At 39.7% G+C, this 18,514-nt stretch overlaps 1 protein-coding gene across 2 annotated transcripts in view; it reads right to left on the reverse strand.

Annotated features, from left to right (window-relative positions):
• TULP4 (TUB like protein 4) overlaps window positions 1–7,406 on the reverse strand; it is a 258,815-nt gene extending 251,409 nt beyond the window's left edge. For both annotated transcript variants that reach the window (XM_020986694.2, XM_020986691.2), the window contains exon 1: window positions 7,278–7,406. The gene's annotated coding sequence lies outside the window, so the exon portion shown is untranslated. The remainder of the gene's footprint in view (window positions 1–7,277) is intronic.
• Window positions 7,407–18,514: the final 11,108 nt, after the last annotated feature.

Consider the following 18,514-nt stretch of genomic DNA (forward strand, 5'->3'; position numbering starts at 1 on the left):
TATGAGGAAGGAGTGACTATGATTTTTAAAAAATCAATATTAAAAATAAAGAAAAATTTGAGGTCTGGGGGTTTCATATGTATTTTATATGTCAATTTTCTCTTTGCCCTCCACTGATAACACAAATTTGTCTAGTTGATATAAGACTGGGGAGAGGGGCCAGGCCAGACACAAAGGGAACTTCCCTAAATGCAAGCACAGAGTCAATACTATTTATACACATGAGGAAAACTTCCAACTTCCTTGTATGGGAACAAGAAAAGTCTGAGTTATCTGGTTTTACAACATTATCATCAACATATTGGTACCAAGGAGATCATATTAATTAGAGACTGGAGGAGGCCATATAATGCACCAAGACTTTCAAGATGCAGAGAGTGATCATACCATCCCCTCTCACCTCACCCCACCCCAAATTATGCCCAATGTTCTATTATGCCTTGAGATTTCCTTAATCAAGTACGTCCACTTGAACTATCTCATGTTTTCAAAAAGCTGATTCCAAAGAACGTTATATTCTTCTCAGACTCCTCTGTGAGGAATAGTATGATGCATTTAGTACATGAGGAACCTATAACATGTGTTTAATATTTCTCTGTCACACTTCAGGGACATAAGTGAATCAAGATGAATGCCTGATTCACTATGATTAACTGGTCCTAACATAATAATTTCCATTCTGCTTCACCTACACTGGACAAGGAAAAAATTCTCAAAAAAGGTTTAATCACTTGAATTAAAAAATTAACATGTGTGTGTGCTGTGCCATACAGCACTTGGGAGGAGGAAGACAGGAAAGAGATCTGCTCTGAAATCCAACAAAGATATCAAAACTCTAAAAAGGTTGGAAATCACTGATCTGGTAAGTTATTATAGGTGGATTCTGGGCAGCACGCCAAGACTACTTTATTTTTTCTCTTGCATCTTAGAATCAAATTCATGTGAGAAAACAAAACTTTTGTCACTTTTTTTTTATTTAGGCTTCAGTATTAAAATATATGTTAATAGACAATATATGCAAATTGCTTTTCTCTCCCCTTCAATGTAAGTGGTATATTTAATTCATAAGCATTTTTAAGTATTTCAGAATTTACCTCATTCATCAGTTATAACCACATAAAGGAAAAATTCTAATGTACAGATACTTCTGGGTTTCTCATTTCATTAGAAATTTTGGCAAAAACAAGAAGGAAGCAAAAAGAGTCAGGGAGAGTTAAAAAAATAGTTCAAACCATTTGTAAGAATCAGAATTTAGAAAAAAATCTAAATTTTTTTTTCTGATGACCTTCCTACACTTCACTTTCTCTGATACAGAAAGTAAGGAGACTGGTTAAACATTTTCTTTGCTGGCATTTATATACGTATTTAATTTCAAGACTACTGACAAATGCCAAATGTGTTTAAACTTTCTTGAACAGTTGCTAATTGTAAGAAGCTATTCTGACAAACCTGTAAGACAAAGTTTGACTAACCAGGGTATTGTTTAGATGGCACAAGTCACAACTTTTTATCAAGCAGTTTTTGCTATATCAATTACTGGCACTGAATGCTGTGTGTCACTTGGCTTTCTATTTTAACTTTAAGGGAGATCATTCAATCAACAAGCATTAAGTGTCAACCACTATGCTAATAGAAGAGTTTGTCTCAGCCTCCGGAAACAGATAATTTACTGACACTATAAATTCTTAGTTCTGTCAATAGTAACACCAGTGCTGATCAACTTTCTAGAGCCATAATCGTGTACCATCACTAAAAACTCACTGCCTTTCACTTGAATCCTAATGATATTGTTGCTTTACCAAAGCTAGCAGTAACAGCAATGATCTACCAGAAGTTTTCCCAGGGAACTAATATGTAATTTTAATAAGTAGAGATGAAGAAATTATAGAGTATGGAAAGAAAACAAAATGATAAACATAATACTGTGCCAAAAGGGTTATCTATTAAAGACCTCATAAAACAGGTCTGATACATGACTTGTCCTGAAAAAAACTTTGTCTACTATGATACTAACTTGAAGGTGTCCAATCTCTTCTGATCTTGGAAGCTGATCTCAGGGACTAAGCGATAAAGGGGCTAAGCAGTACATCACAACTTTCCCCATTGCAACTTAGATATATCATAGGTCAGCTTAAGAAATTAAATGGGAATTTGGGGGGAGTTTTACAGAAGCCAGAGGCAACATGCAAAGGCCAGCAGATAACACAGAAAAAGCTTAGAAACTCAGAAATGCATAAAACATATGTATAGCATTGTATAATATCAACATACTTTATTTTTTAATGCCATGATAATCAGACTTCTCTGGTACAAAGAGAGGGCCAACAAATTTTACATAGGTTTTTCAGATTGGGGGGGGTGTCTGTGCCCCTAACCCTAATCCCTAACAATCTGGAAGGGATAACTGTACTTGTATAGAGATATTAAGGTATAGTACAAAGGTGTTGAATCAACATTTTTTCCTTAAAACTTGCTCTTCCTCTTGACTTCACTTTCCACCTTTAGCAATCTGATTCACCCAATCTCCCCTGTTTAAAACTCTGGGATTATTCTTGACTCTTTCCTTGATCTTATCTCTCATCAGTTACCAAATCTTGCCAATTCCATCTCTGCAATTCCTCTCCATTCTCACTACTACAACCACAGTACAAGTCCTCATCAAGACTCACCTAAGCTACTGAAATAACTACTTCCAGTTGCCACTCTCCTCCTTCACAATTCTTCATACCATTGCCAGAATAATCATCCATATGCACAAATTTGGACCTATCACTTCTGTGTTCAAAAATTTTCAATGGCTCCCTCTTGCTTTTTGAATAAAGATAAAAATCCCTATGTCTGGTATTCAAAGCTCTCCATAATCTGGTGTCCTTCTAAACTTCCCTACCTTGATCTTCATATTACCTGTTTCTCTCATCCCTCTACCAACTCCAAGCTCCAGCCAAACTAGTTTACTCTTTGTCCCCTAGATGACATTGTTTCATTACTCAGCCACACAGGAAGAACCAAATAAATGGACAAATAATGCCTATTGTCCAGGCTATGTCATTAAGTTTTATCAACAGCCCACTAGTTAGACCATCAGCTGATATCTTGAATTGCCACTGCATGTGGAATAATAAGCTAGGTATGGAACTGGATAGCAGGTAAAAAGCTGAACTGCACTTGAAAAATTCCATAGTGTTTTCAGAAATCCTAAGCCACTCTTTGACATATGCCAATAATCATCATCTTTTTTTAACATCAATGATCTTCCCATGATGCTACTCGAACTCTAGTGGCATCCTAAATCAAATACAAGTTCCTTTGTTAGCATTTAAAGATCTTTACAACCTGCCACCAACCTGCCTTTCCAGGCTGATCACATGTTACTCAGCTTCAAGTACACTATGACCAGGTCCAATTGGCCTTCTTACAGTTACTCATCAAAAGCCCTTCATCTCCCATCTCTAGGCTTTTGCATTGGTTGTCCACACCCTTCTCACTTTTGTCTCTTAGAATCCCTTGTTTCCTCTAAGCCTTAGCTCAAGTACCAACTTCTACATGAAAACTTTCCTGATCTTCCCCAGGTCCTTGTTTCTGCACTCCAAAATTATCCTGCATCCCTTTTGTAGGTATCTATATGTGGTACACATGTGTGTGTATATTTATCTTCTCCCAGACTGCAAACTACTCCCAGGTAACGTCAACTTCACTTCTGTCTTTGTATCCCAAATGCTTGGCACGATGCCTGACATAAAGAAGGCACTTAATCAGTGCTTGCTGAGTGATGGATACAGTTGTGAACCACAGACTACAACAATATCTGAAAAATAAAAATTTCCAGTAACTTGAAAGGCAACAAAGAGGCATAAGTAGACTGCAGTAAACACAGACTATGATTTGTAAGTAGCATCACTCCCTGGAAAGTATGATGTGATAAGAATATGAACCAGTCAAGTTAACTTCAACAAAACTAAATTAGGTAGCTTATTTCAACGGGTAACAGAGAGACTTGTTGTCTTCCCCATTAGAATACAAGTACTTTGCCAGTTAAGGGTTTTTTTATGCATTTTATTTGTAACCCTGGCACCTAGCTCAGAGCCTAGCACACTTTAGGCCTCAATAAATGCTTGGTGACAGAGGTACTGCACTGACACCGATGCAATGTTAAAAGATGAGAGAGGATATAGCACACCAGGTGGATACTCTAGTGGATTTATATGAGGACATGGACAAGAATCACATAAGATTGGAGTGTACAGATATGTTCCAATCTGCACAAGTAGAGAGAAATGGACACAACGAGAGTACAGCTCCATAGAAGTATATCATTTAAGCTGTAAGATATTCAATTTATAAAATAGCAAAGCAAAATATAACTGAGTTTTATGGTACTTTGGATGTCTTTTTCACAAAACATCGTCCCAATGCATGTCATAACATTAAAAATTTGGCATAAGTCCAAAAATACAAATGAAAAATCTAACTTCCATAATCTTCCATAACGTTAAATTATTTTAGTCTCAGTCACTGAGTAAGTCTTTAGAAAAGCAAGAATGCCTAACTACTATTCCAGCTCTCTGTTCCCTAACTACCTAAGATCAAAAGCATACTTGCCAGAAAGGAAAACCTCTTCTTACCAGCCTCAGTCCTATTCTACACCGGCTGTGGTTCTGTTTTGGATGATATCTAAAATAGGCATGGTGTACTACCATGTATAGTTTTTAGCTTTAATAGATCAGAACTGCACTAAGACTTTTGGGACAACCTGTACTTGCAAATTTAAAAGTTATTGTTTTGCAAAAAGTAGAAATGGGTGATAAGACTAGAATTTCTTAATTCAATAACCAATCTACAAACTTCAGTGGAATAAACAAATTTCATGTTATCTAAGCAAAGCATTAGACTTATCAGGGCTGATAAATATATTAGGACTGACCCAGTACAGGATACACTGTGCTGTCATTTCTCAAAAGCAGAAAGGAGCCCTATCTTTCTGCTTATCTCCCACGAATGAAAGCTGCCAAAGGTTTAACAACATTGATTAAATGACTTTATTATCTATTTACCTTCTCTACCCCTAACTTCGTGGTTTATGCAGAATAAGAATTGTTTCTAATTCATCAAAGTGATAGAAAGACTACTGAATCTGAAACTATAGGCCCTTGGCCTCAAATCACAGTTCTTTCACTAACTAGGTAGGTGAAAATTTGGTCAAGTCATTTAACCTCTCGAGGCCCCAGTTTCATGTGGGGAGGGGGGAGGAATTACTAGGTAGCGTCTAGGGTCTCCTCCAGATATACAATTATGATTCTATGATTTACCGAAAGTTTCACAATGCTTGTTGAAACAAAGCTATTAGATTCACTTCCATTAATAACTTCTATACAAATTAACTATCATTTAAGTTAAAAAGCTGAATACTAAATTTGGATGTTCATGCTTCATTCATACAATCATCTCCAAACCAGTAAACTATCAGACTAGATATGGTACAAAAATTTCATTTTGTTCTGCACATGAATGTCATTACACATAAACTTCTGAAATTAGCTTCTAACCCATCCAGACAGGCAAGGACAGCATTTAAACTCACTATCTAGTCTGCAAGATTTTTGTTGTGGTTTTTAAAAATTCTATTATTTCACATTCCTCACAACCTTAAACTTGAAGTTACAATACTTGATGACCGGTGCCTTCAGAGTTCTGCAGGAAACAGCATCACAAAATGGATTTGCCTACACATAGTAAAATGCAACCATAGAAAAAGGCAAAACCATGGACACAAAAGAAAAGCAACAGAGAACCTTATCATTTTCTTAACAAAAGGTTTCTACCTTTAGATTTTAGTACTTAAATTTCTCCCTGTGTTTTGTATAAACTTCATCTTGAGACTGACTACATGTCCTATCTTCATGAAAGGGATTCTTTGAAAGGTATGGGAAATAAACTAACAAATACAGAAAAAGAATCCATTTCCCCCAGAAAATACCCCATTCTCAGTAAACAGGTCTCAACCCCAAAGGATAGGTAAGCCAGTTCACCTTAGCAGTCAAGCAAGCAAAACTGAAATAACGACTCATTTAAATTAAATCACCCTCAAAACTCCAGCACCAAGAACTCTCTACAGCAACCCAGCCTTGGAGGGGGTCTAACAGTAGCGCAAACAATCCCAAGACTAATTACTTCAAAAAGGGTCAAACTTTGAGATTGACATAGTACTTTTTTTTTAAAGGAGAGAACGGAGGAAATGGGTTGATAATATGAGCGGAGTCTGTGTGATTTGTCAGAGGAAACAGCAGACTCCAGACAACATAAGTGCCAGGATTTCCATGCAGCTGGCACGACAGGTGACTGGGCGCTGCTTTGCAGACACCCCACTCCCGACCGCCTCCCCGGGTCTTGGTGAAGGTGGGGTAGGAAGAGCAGAGGTAAACCAGACGGGATGAGGGAGAAGGGGGGGGTGCCAAGGCTGAAGCACAGTGGGAAACCCTCCTCAACTAGAGGAAAAGGAGGAGTGCAAATCCCAGTTTCCCGGGGGGGGGGGGCGGACCGTTTTTGAGGGATTTTTCTGCCACCACAATGAAATAAAATGGCTCCAAGCCAAACGCCTCCAGATCATCACCACCACCCCCTCTCCTCGATCATCACCACCACCCCCTCTCCTCCACACTCCCGGGGAAAACGGCTTTCTCTTTCGCCCCGCTTTTCTCCAGCGTGGAAACAAAAGGCCAAAATAGCAAAACACACGGCAGCAACCGCCGCCCAAGCTGCCAGGGTCAGACACTCGTATCCCACCCCCCCAAAGAAAAAAATTTCAAAAAGCTGAAACCCCCATCCCCCGGCCTCGGAGGCGCCTCCCTCCCAGCCCCCCATAAGACCACAAGCACCCCAGACCTCCGTCTCCCGCTGGGTGTGAGGGTCCGTCCGTCAGTCTGTCTGTCTGTCTCCCTCCCTCCCCTGGCGGCCGTCGCCGCTCCACGGCTGCGGACCAAAGCCCGGGCCCTCCTCACGCGGGGCGGGCAGAGCTTCGCTCCGCTCCCCCCGCCCCAGCTGGGGCTGGAGCGCCCCCTCCCCACCCCGCGCCCCGGGCGGAGGGGATGAGGCTGGGAACAAGAAAGCGGCCAGCCCCGAGGAGGAAAGGGATGCCTGGGGTTGGAGGAGGGGAGCTAAGGGGGGGAGGCCAGTGGGGATTCCCCCCACCCCCGCCGGGCAGCGGCAACAACAGCATCCCGGCCGTGGCCGTGACAGCCGCCCCCCATCGCATCCCTTCCGCCCGCCTCGCCTCTCCTCACCTCCCCCGGGGGCGGCGGCGGCGGCGCCGGCGGCACTCGGTGTCTCGTCTTGTCTCCTCTCCTGTGTCGGCGTCGGCGGCAGCCAGGGCACCACCACTGCCTCCTCCTTCTCCTCCTCCTCCTCCTCCTCCTTCACCACCACCACCTCCTCCTCCTCCTCCTCCTCCTCCACCTCCTCCTCCCTCCTAGTGTCTCGGTCTGAGTCTCCGCCTCCCTCCGCCGCTGGGCCCTGACTGCTGCGCCACGTGATCCGTCACATGACCCAGCACATTTAGCAGGCGCCACCCCGAACCTCCTCGCGGCTCCTCTCCAATTCGGGCTCCGGGGCCAGAGCAGACGGGATCCGCCGCCAGCAGCCCCAGGCAGCGGCCGGGACCCGTCCCTTCCCCCTCTCTGGGCGGCCTGCGCTCCTCCCTCTTTCCCCGCCCTCCCCCCCCAGTCCCGGCGGCTCGCGCTGCACGCTCCCCCCACCCCGCCCCGCCCCGCCCCGCCCCGCCCCTTCGTGTGCGCTCGGCCCGCGCCTCTGCACGTCCAGACCCACTCGGCCGCGCCGAGTGCGGGCCGCCCTCCCCGCCCGAGGTTGGAGTGAAACGCTTCCTACCGAAGGTTCGCGCAGCCTTGGCCGACACGTCCCGGAAAGGTCCCGCTCCCTTCCTCGTTTTTTTCTCTCCCCTTCCCACCCGCCCGTGTTTTCCCCCAGGCCACGCATCCCGCGGTGACGCTGCCCACGCGCACACCTTTTTGTGATCCTAGGCAAGTCTGCCTCAGTTACTTTACGTGTGAGATAGGGATAATAGCACCCATTTCCAGGGTGGTTGTGACGATCGAATGAGGTAATACTTGAAAACTTTCAAATATCAAAATATATCATCAAAAGATAATTTTTAAGTTGAAAAGTTTGCAAATCTTAAAGCGCTCTATAATTGCTCTAATAACCTTCTGTTAAACAGTTCAACTGACTACCACTGAAGAGTTATAAGGAAAACACCTTGTAAAACTTTAAAAGTGCTATATAAATATATTCTGCCAGGTGGTAGAGTGGAATCAGATTGGCCTTGAGTTCAAATCCTGTCTCCGATACTAGCTGTCTGACCCTGAGCAAGTTACTTAATCCATTTGCCTCCATTAACCCCATCTGTAAAAGGGGGATAATAATAGCATCTACATCCCAGGGTGGTTGTGAGGATCAAATGAGATACTAAATGTGCTCAGCACTATGTGTCATGAGCAATATATAAATGTTAGCTATTATATTGCACGTTTCGGAAATGCTCTTCTCTAAACAAACCTATGAGAAACAATATTATTGTGTCTGTTTTTACAGAGGCTCAGAGAGATTAAGTGACCTGCCTGTGAGCCTGTAACTTGAACCCACGTCTTTCCTGCTGTCCCTTAGACCTTTAACTAATCATGTAAATTCTCTGAATCTCATTAGTCAAATGATCTAAATGAGCTATATTGTCTTTAAAACTGGAAATCACTAGATGTAAACCCCACCAGCACCACCAGTGCCTTGCACCATATACCCAGATAGATGAAGATAGTGGGTCACCTGATGTGTGATCTCAAAAACAATACCACTTTTGTGTAGGGGGAAAGGGAGAGAAATTAGAAAAGGAGATGTGTAGTAAAATTTCACTTAGCTTTTAAAGAGAAATTCACTGCTTTTGTTCTACGAAGGAGGTAGAATTTGAGTTTGGGGAAAAGATCTCCCCAAAGAAAAAGTAACCTTAGAAAAGGTCAAAGAAACAGAGTTAGAGTGTGGGGTAGAGACAGACCTTTAGTCTATATTTTAAACAACAGGATAAGCCCACCAATTCTTTCTTGAAGGAGCCCTCGACTATCATAGAAATTTCCTACCCCACCAGGGTATTCTGATAAGATAAACTGCAGAGAAAACATCCTCACCACAGGAACAAACCTGATTTTTGGCAACTCCTAAGACCCCAAAGTTAACATGTTCCAATTCCAAGGTTAACACATTCTTCCCAAAATCACTTGACATCATGTCCCTATTACTCAACTTCCCAAATAAGGAAAATGACTGAGCAGCCTCAGTTGATAGGCTCTTTTTGCCCCTCATAATGTTGCCCTCAGGCTTTGTAAATCCCTATGTATCTCCCTTTGTTTCTTACCTACCTTTCCACCTGGCAACAGTCCATCTTTCTGATCTTCTAACCCTGCCTCTTGATTTATTAACCTGGAGGCAAAGCTCTGGTAGATCTTAGGACCTCTGACTGAAGAATTCCTCAACAATTCCCTTATTAAATGATGTGCATGCACTGTGGGCTGGCAGATATTAAGACGAGGGCACTGAATATTCTCCCAGGACAGTATATGAATTTTGTACTTGTGAGAATACAGAAATAATTAGGGGACACATAAAGATGTAAAGTAACTTGGAAGAGAAATTGCAGCTGTAGCTTGATGGTCTCTAAATGGTGCACTGAACCCCAACGACCCAGGGTATCAGCCTTATAGCCTCCACATCATTTTCACCACGTTCAAAGAAACAGCAATGCTAGACGATAAACATGGATGTAGCTTTAAAAGAATTTTGAACATGATCCACAGGCATGAGTTCAAGTGTAGAATATATTTTCATTTGTGGCCATAGCCACTATTTGTAGAGCTTGTTATGTTTCTGGCTTTGCTAGTTTAACTGGGAAGAGAACTAAAGTCTATTCCAAATTGAAGACTTCTTCTCCCCTATACTATAAACTCATTGTGGGCAGGGTTTGTGCCCTATACATTTCCCTACCATATCTGGGTCCAGGATCCTACAGTTCTGTGACTCAAATGTGTGATGGTTAATGATAACAATGATTAAATGATAGATGTATAGTGGAAAATTGTCAGCATTGATACTGTTTATACTTACTGGAGAGCTGAAAAATTAGAAGGTAAACCCTCAGATATATTAAGACTGATATGAGTTCCTAATTAATGTGAATTAGGAATCCTGTGACTAGGCTGCATTATTCAAATTTGCACTGAGTATTTCCACAGGATCATATTACCAAGTGTTACATAATCATACAGATATTTACATACCAATGACCATATGGTGCATACTTATCCCTTCAAATAGTCCAAGTTCAAATAAGTATGACTCCATCAGGAGATTCATTATTCGAACTAATCAGGGCCTTGTGTGAACTATTTATCATTTATACCTAATTGCAATGCAACAAAACAACAAACAGATATAACATTAAATATTTGTCTGATTAACTTCTTATAAGTTTTGATTCAAGTCCTGTCTCTGATAAATACTGGCTATCTGACCATAGGCAAGTTGCCTTTCCCCTCAGTGTCCCAGGCAACTCTTTAAGACTGTAATTTGCAGAGAAAGCCCTGATCTGTGTTGATCCGAGGAAGCTCCCTATACAGGTGAGATGATGGTCCTGGTCCAAAAAAAATTTTTTAAATGACTAAACCCTATACGTAAATGATCAGTCTTAACAGTTTCACAGTCATGTGTTCATGATGCTCTCCACAAAACTTTACAAAATCATAGGGAACAATTGCCACTAGAAAAGGCATTTTCTCCATGGTTTTCTTTCCCCAGTTTAGACTCTGCCCTGTCTTTGATGTGTAACAAAATTCACAGCTTGAAATGGTATTACTATGGATGCTCACCCATATCTAAAAATGTGTACATAGACCTCACTGCTTATGAGCTAATTGAGATAGTTTAACAGCTTCAATATAGCAGCTAGCTCTATTACTGTTAGATTGTTGGTGAATTTTTTTTTCCTTTTATGAGCTGCAAGAGGGCATTTCAGGACACATGGGTAATATTTAAGAGATTGGTACTCTGCATCAGTTTCTTAAAATAGTTGCCAGCCTAATTCCTAGAGTTTCTCTTGATTTGTCTAAGTGCATTCCCCTTTTGTGGTGCTCTGTGAAAAAGGTAAAGTCCACTGTCAAAATGTTAATTATGAAAGCATGTCACAAGTAGTCTATAATGCTCCAGAAATATAAGACAGACTTCACAAGGAGTGAGAAAAGTAGAAAGAGTAAGTAGTAGCCAGGGACTTTTTTTGTTTAACTTACAGTAATATACTATTCTCTAGAATACCATCTGGAATCCCAAACATATCCAGCAAAAAGAGATTTCCTTCCTTGGGCTAGGAGGAGAGAAGACTTAAATAATAAAAAGCGAGGAAGACAAATGCAGAAAAGCCCAAATATTAAAAAAAATAGAAAAGAAAAGCCCAAACATGCAAAGTGCCACTAGTTCAAATATATTATTTCGTTGGGGATCTTTTGGTGGCATGTGCCTGAATAAATAGCCTATCAACAAAATAAAATTAAAATTTCTTGATCCACATCTGTTAGGACTTTGGAAATCATATGATGAGGCTACATTGGCAATAAAAATGTTTATTTTTACTGATCTGATGAAGAAATTTGTGAGGGTTTTTTTGATTGTTTGTTTTGGCAATGGGGTTAAGTGACTTGCCCAGGGTCACACAGCTAGTCCAGTGTCTGAGCTCAGATTTAAACTCAGGTCCTACTGACTCCAGGGCTGGTGCTCTATCCACTGTGCCACCCAACTGCCCCCATAAATATGCAGTTGTTTTTACCCTATCCAAGTTTGCTGATCCTCTTCTTTTTTAAGGTTTTTTTTTTAATCCCTAAGATTACTATTAGAGCTTCCCACCCTTACCTTCTACTCCATCCTCCATAGTACCATTCTGGTTCACCATATGAGAATAATTTTAATTCCCAATCAAAATACTTACAGGTTGTGTGTTCAACTCTGTCCTCCAATCCAACACAGCCTCTGCAGGAAGCTTGGAAGTATTTGCTAAAAGAAGCCACCTGAATGTACAAGAAACTGTCCTGTCCCTTGGCTCCATAGTATGGGGGTATCAGGAGGGTGGTGTAGAAGTTGCACCAGGAGTAGACAAAGGAAGGTATACATGTGCCCTATTGAAGAAAATTTAGCAAAGGTTAGGACACCTGGTTTTAGTGAGGTTATTTTTCCCACAAATCCTTACTGAAGTCATTATCATTGTTTAATATGGGTTGAATGCCGTGAATGCACACAGGAGTCCCAAGTGTTCTGGCAGGTATAAAAACAAATGTACCATGCTATATACCATTATCATAGCACATATATACATATATATATATATATATATACATATATGTATATATATATGTATGTATGTATATTCATTCATTCATTCATTTATCCTTGGGCAACCTATTTTCTGAAAGGACATCTCATTTAAAAAAAGATTAATAATATAACCTGATATAGAACCATGCTGCCCCCACTTACATATTTATTCTTAGTTTCCCCATGTTCAAGGTACTTTGTAGTTCACCATCCACTCAAAATTATGGCTCAAAAACCCCTATTAGTGTGTATCATTTACTCAAACAATTAGATGACACATTAGTTCAAAGCAAAATATGTTTAATAAGCAATATAGCAATATAAATGACTAGAAAGATTTCTCTTTACATCAATCATATACCTCTTACCAGCTACCAGTAGGAGAGGAGAGTCACACAAGGGATATGTTTGGCTAGGGAACACAAGTAGCCAGGAGACACGCAGGCAGGGACACAGAGAACATGCATGACCAGAGAATATATATGGCTGAGACAATTCCCACCCTCAGAGCTGTTGGTTGTTTCTCCCACAGAACTACTGATGTCTTCCAGTGATGTCATCAGGTTAGAGCTGCTCTTTTTTTTCTTTTTTTCTTTTTCACTGAGCTTGGATCCTCTGCTGCTCTCTGTTTGGTGTCTCTGCTTTTTATTGCTTTCGGTAGACCATCTATCTCTAGTTCAGCTGCTGTTCTCTGCTGGCATTTGCTGGTCTTCAACTGCCATGTTATTTCCTTGGACTCTCTTCCGCCATCATCTGGTCTTCTGCTAAATTGCAGCTGCTACACAGACCTGACAGAAGAGGGCTCAACTGCTTTACCCATCATCCCAGGGACTACTGAAACTATATTGAGCCAGCCAACTAAAACAAACAAACAAACAAACATACAGGAAGGGAAAATCTCAGGCTTAGGTTGTCTGCCTTTTGGGATAAAGGATGGGGGCAAGAACTGAGTCTTTCTTTGTCTAAGCTTTGATTTAAGGTGAGAAAATTCCTTTCATTTTCTTTCCACTCCCATGATAACAGTGATGTTCCAGGGCAGGCAAATCATAGGAAATTGCAGAGAAGATGAAGAGTGCCTGGTGATCTTTGTCCAGTCCCGTCCCTCCAGCCAAATATCTTCCCTCTTGTCATTTCCATTTCCGTAGTCTGACTACCTGCTTGCTCTCACAGGACATTGTATCTCTTGTCTGTTGCTCTTACACTTCCTGAACTCCATGCCTGTAATATGCTTCATCCTCATATCTGCCTCCCAGAATCCCCAGCCCTCTTCACAGCGTGGCTCAAGTGCCAATTCCTATATGAGATTTTTCCTCATTCCCCTTACTGCTTCACCAGCTCTGAAATGTCCTTGTATTTATTTTGTGTGTATGCCTATATATGTATTTGTGTTATATATTCACATATATACCCATGTAGAGAAGGAAAGGACTTAAAGAAAAGGACTGCTTCATTTCTGTTTTGTTTTTACCAACGCCTTATACAGCATCTGGCGTAGGGTACTTAGTAAATGAGTGTTGGTTGATTGACTGATAATCATCTTATTCCCAAAATGCTGCAAGTTCTCAACACATATAGTCTCTTTATTGATGATAATGCATGTTTCATTATCATCATGATTTGCAGCTACATAGCATCATTAGGAGAACACTGTTGTTTACAATATAGGATTTTACGTCAGGAAACAGTTTAGGATTGCCAGAAGTGCAAGACCGTGTCCCAAATTCAATCCAGACCCTTTTAAACAAGTTTGGTCCAGAATGCCCATATACAGTGCCCATTCAAACAAATAGATATAGATATTGATGATAGAGATGTATATGTAGAACAGATGCTATAAATATATACATATATGTATAGATGGACTAACTCAAGGGGCTGCCCATTCAGCTGCCTGTCATAGTATAGAAAACAGATATTTTCACCTAGTTGTTTTTATCTGGTATGGATAGTTAGGTTGATCTCTTTTGAGTAGTTGCAGATGTACTTTATATATCATTTAAAAAATATATACAGTTTAATAATGCTTATTGAGGCTAATATGTTTAGCTGCCGGGAATCAGGGACTGTCTGTGTTTCCCACAATACGTAGCACTGTGCCCTAGATGTTTAATCAATATATTGAGTGAATGACTTCCTGTGGAAGGTTATAGGGTAATACTAGCATTGTGCCAACCTCTCTGTGAAAGAAAGGAATAGTATCTCAATGGTTTCCCACAGGACAGAGCAAAAAAAATCTTCAATTCCCTTTGCTGTTCCATCAGGGTTGTCTTGTATATTCCTGAGCAAGTCATTTAACTGTTGCTTCTGGTGGGATGCATCTGCAAATAGAAATGGTAATACTCTGGGCTTATGTGATGCTTTTATTGTGAGAATACTTGAATATAGATAAAGGGTTTTGAGGTCTTTGGGGGACATACATAAAGAGCACAAAAGTATTTTGACTTTTCATCTAGAAAGCCAACCATACCTTTTATGAATATCTAACTTTTAGATATTTAATTGCTTTGCTCATGAATGGAAACTTATATACTTTTTATTTAGGAATGAGTAAAAGGTCATTTTGTAGAAAATACCAAAAGTCAATATTTTAAAATAATTTTATTGTAGAAAACATTGACACTTAATGCCTTAAATATTTAATGACACTTGGTTCATATGTGACTTTCATTCTTAAAAGATGTTCATTCACGTCTGGATTGTGAGTGAAGAATTTCACATAGTGGCTTCATTGCTGAATATATCAAATTTATTTAACCTTTTTTGTTTTTGTTATAAGGTTTGTTACTATGAGATTATAAAAGTGTACTAGTAAGACATAAAATGATATTCATTAATGTTTGAATTTTTAACCATCACATGAAAAAACTTATGAGCAGTCAATTTAAGAGTTTTAAATGAAAAGAACACTCTTTTTTCTACCTGCCACCCTCCACTGCATTAAAAAAAAACCTTGTAACAAATATGCGTAGTCAAGTAAAATCAATTACCTAATTAGCTGTGTTCAAAAAATATATATCCTGCATCTTAAATCTGTCAAGAAGTGGACAACGTGTTTCATCATTATCCTATGATTTGCAACCATACAGCATCATTAAAAGAATATTGTTGTTAAAAATGTGAGGGTTTACATCAGGAAACAGATTAGGATTGTCAGAAGTCCTAGACCATTTCACAAATTCAGTCCAGATCTCTCTTGCCCTTCTAATCAATTTTGGTCTGAGAGACAGAGAGAGAGAGAGAGAGAGAGAGAGAGAAGAGAGAGAGAGAGACAGAGAGAGAGAGATCTGTAATTGAGAGAGATGTACTAACTCAATGGACTGCTCATTCAACTGCCTCTCATAGTGTAGAAAAAAAGACAAGTTTTTCACCCTTTTTTCCCTGTGTGGATAGTTAGGTTGATCTCTTTTGAGTAGTTGTCAACGTATATAACATTTTTTAAAATAAAATTTAATAATGCTTATCAAGTCTACTATGTTTAGCTGCACTAATGTTTTCTAACAAACACATGGAGAGTAAAAAATTCATGGCTATAAATTATATTTAAATCAAAATGCACACTGTGTTGCTTTGACTATATAACCAAGTTGTTCCCCTTGGTAGAAGCCTATTCTAATTGCAGAAAAAGTGTCCTAGAGGATATATAGTAACAATATAAGTCTCACTTGAGATGAAATGATAAATCTCTGAGCCCCTACTCTTTAAATCTTGTTTATTTTCTGTCTATAGTTTTATAATGGATGGGGCAGCTAAGTGGTGCAGTGGGTAGAGCACCGGCCCGAGGTCAGGAGGACCTGAGTTCAAATCCAGCCTCAGACCAAACACTTACTAGCTGTGTGACCTTGGGCAAGTCACTTAACCCCAACTGCCTAAAAATAAAAAAATGAAAAAAAATGAATTAGTTTTATAATGGGTTTTGTCTCCATTTGAAGAAAAGCTGATTTTTATTTCATTCAGAGCAAGTGTTTTCTATAAATGAGCATACCTCACAATGGGGAAGCACAAAGGGGAATCCCTGGACAAATGGACCTAGATGTAGCCATAAATCTATATTGGATTTCCAGGTCTCTTTGGGGACACAAAGGAAGGACTTCACATGCTTGGCCTATGACCTCAGATACAGCTTCTCTTGTGGTGATTCAAACACCTTTTAAATGGTTCCTGTGAGTAAAGGAGAGGATCTTGGTAATCTCTATAATTATTTTTAAATAAAAAGATAGAGGAGTATGAAAGAAAGAGATGGGTAAATATTTGAGGCTCAAAAACCTTTGTATGACCTTTTGTGCAACAACCTCAAAAGAAGGGAAAAAAGAAATGTGACTTTTTCCAATGCCCAGATGTTTCTTTTTTATAAATTGGAAAATAGATACTCTCATTTCACCATAAGCCAAGGTTCTCCATCAATTAACTATTAAATTTGTTCTTCAACAAGTCAAATCAATAAGCATTTATTAAGCATTCACTATGTGCCAGGAGAAACCCAAATGGGGTCACAGAGAGTCTGACTGTACTGAAAAGGGACTAAACAATAACAATTGAAAACGTGCTAGGCAGTTGTGCTAAGCCAGGTATACAAATATAAGCAAAAAGAAATATAGCCTTATTCCCTAAAGGCATTTATATTTTAATAGCAAAAGGCAACACATAAAAGGGACTTGAAAAGCAATGGGATGGGGGAAGGATGGAGGAGGAAAAGAAGATAAACTTGAGGAGTAGAACCAGGTGAGTAATGAAAGAAAAAGTAAGCGTGGCTAGCCAGAGCATTTCCTCAGAGTGGACATTCCAGAAGGAACTTAGTAATAGGAAGAAGAAGGAGCCATAAGGGAAGAGAAATCTGCCAGGGAAGGAAGGTTGTTGGGAAATGAAAGAGAAGTCAGGAGTGGAGCCAGGAGAGGACAGGAATTTGGAAAACCAAATTTATTTATACCAGGGGATGTTTTTCTGTGAGAAAAAAATATCTTTTGTAGAAGCATTAGATTTTATAAACAAGACAGCTGCATCAAGATAGTAATACTTAATGGAGAAAAGAAGGGATGGCAAGCTCTAGGCCACAGGAGAACTGGGTCCTGAAATAACAGATAATAAGCTAAAATTTCTAAAATTCTGGCTTGGAGTGTCCTCTACTGGCATTCCTCATGTATTACACTATATTATTCATATTTACCTGGTGTGAAATTCACAATTTTATTACAAACAAGGTTTAAATACTTATATAAACTTTTAATACTCATTTGGGAAGAATATTTCTCATAAATTAATAATTTTTCATTTTAAAAGTTCGCGGCCAACCTTCCTTTTTAGATTTCCCTTTTTCCTAACGTGCACCTAGTGTTACTCCATTTTTAGATGCAAGTGATTTACATCACAAGCTTAAAGCTAGAAATAACAAGAATTAATAATACAAATTGGCACACCTATTCAGAGAACAGTTAATAAAATTGGAAGAACTAAGAACATATTAATATGAAGCAATTTTTAAAAAATTATTGCCTATTTTGGTAATGATGTTCTTTCAATCCTTCACCTCCTTTTATGCGTTTCCTATGCATATTTCAAGGCTTAGTTCAAACCAGAGCTATATATAACTAGCTCAGGATAAATGTGGCTTTGATGCAGTGCTCTGATACCTGGCAGGGGTTTCCCTCTCCTGAAGGGGTCATTTCCTCCATGCAATGCCCAGTCTTCTTGAAATTGATTTCATTCCATCAAGCTTTTTTTTGTTTTTGCTTTTGTTTTTTTGGTGAGGCAATTGGGGTTAAGTGACTTGCCCAGGGTCACACAGCTAGTGTCAAGTGTCTGGTCTGAGGCCAGATTTGAACTCAGGTCTTCTTGACTCCAGGACCAGTGCTCTATCCATTGCGACACCTAGCTGCCCCCCATCAACCTTTTTTTAAGCACCTGCTATTAAGCTAGGGATTGTGGCAGGAACCAGGGATGAAAATAGTACCTGTTGTCAAGGAACTTACATTCTACTATAAAGAAACAACATGTACACAGAAAAAATCAAATATATACAAAACAAATACTATGTAATTTCAGGGAAAAGACACTAGCAATTGAGGGAGTTAAAAAAAAATAACCTCTTATGTAAGAGCTAGAATTTAGG

The sequence above is a fragment of the Phascolarctos cinereus genome, unplaced genomic scaffold, assembly GCF_003287225.1.
Source record: "Phascolarctos cinereus isolate Bilbo 61053 unplaced genomic scaffold, phaCin_HiC Scaffold_5;HRSCAF=322, whole genome shotgun sequence".
NCBI lineage: Eukaryota > Metazoa > Chordata > Mammalia > Diprotodontia > Phascolarctidae > Phascolarctos > Phascolarctos cinereus.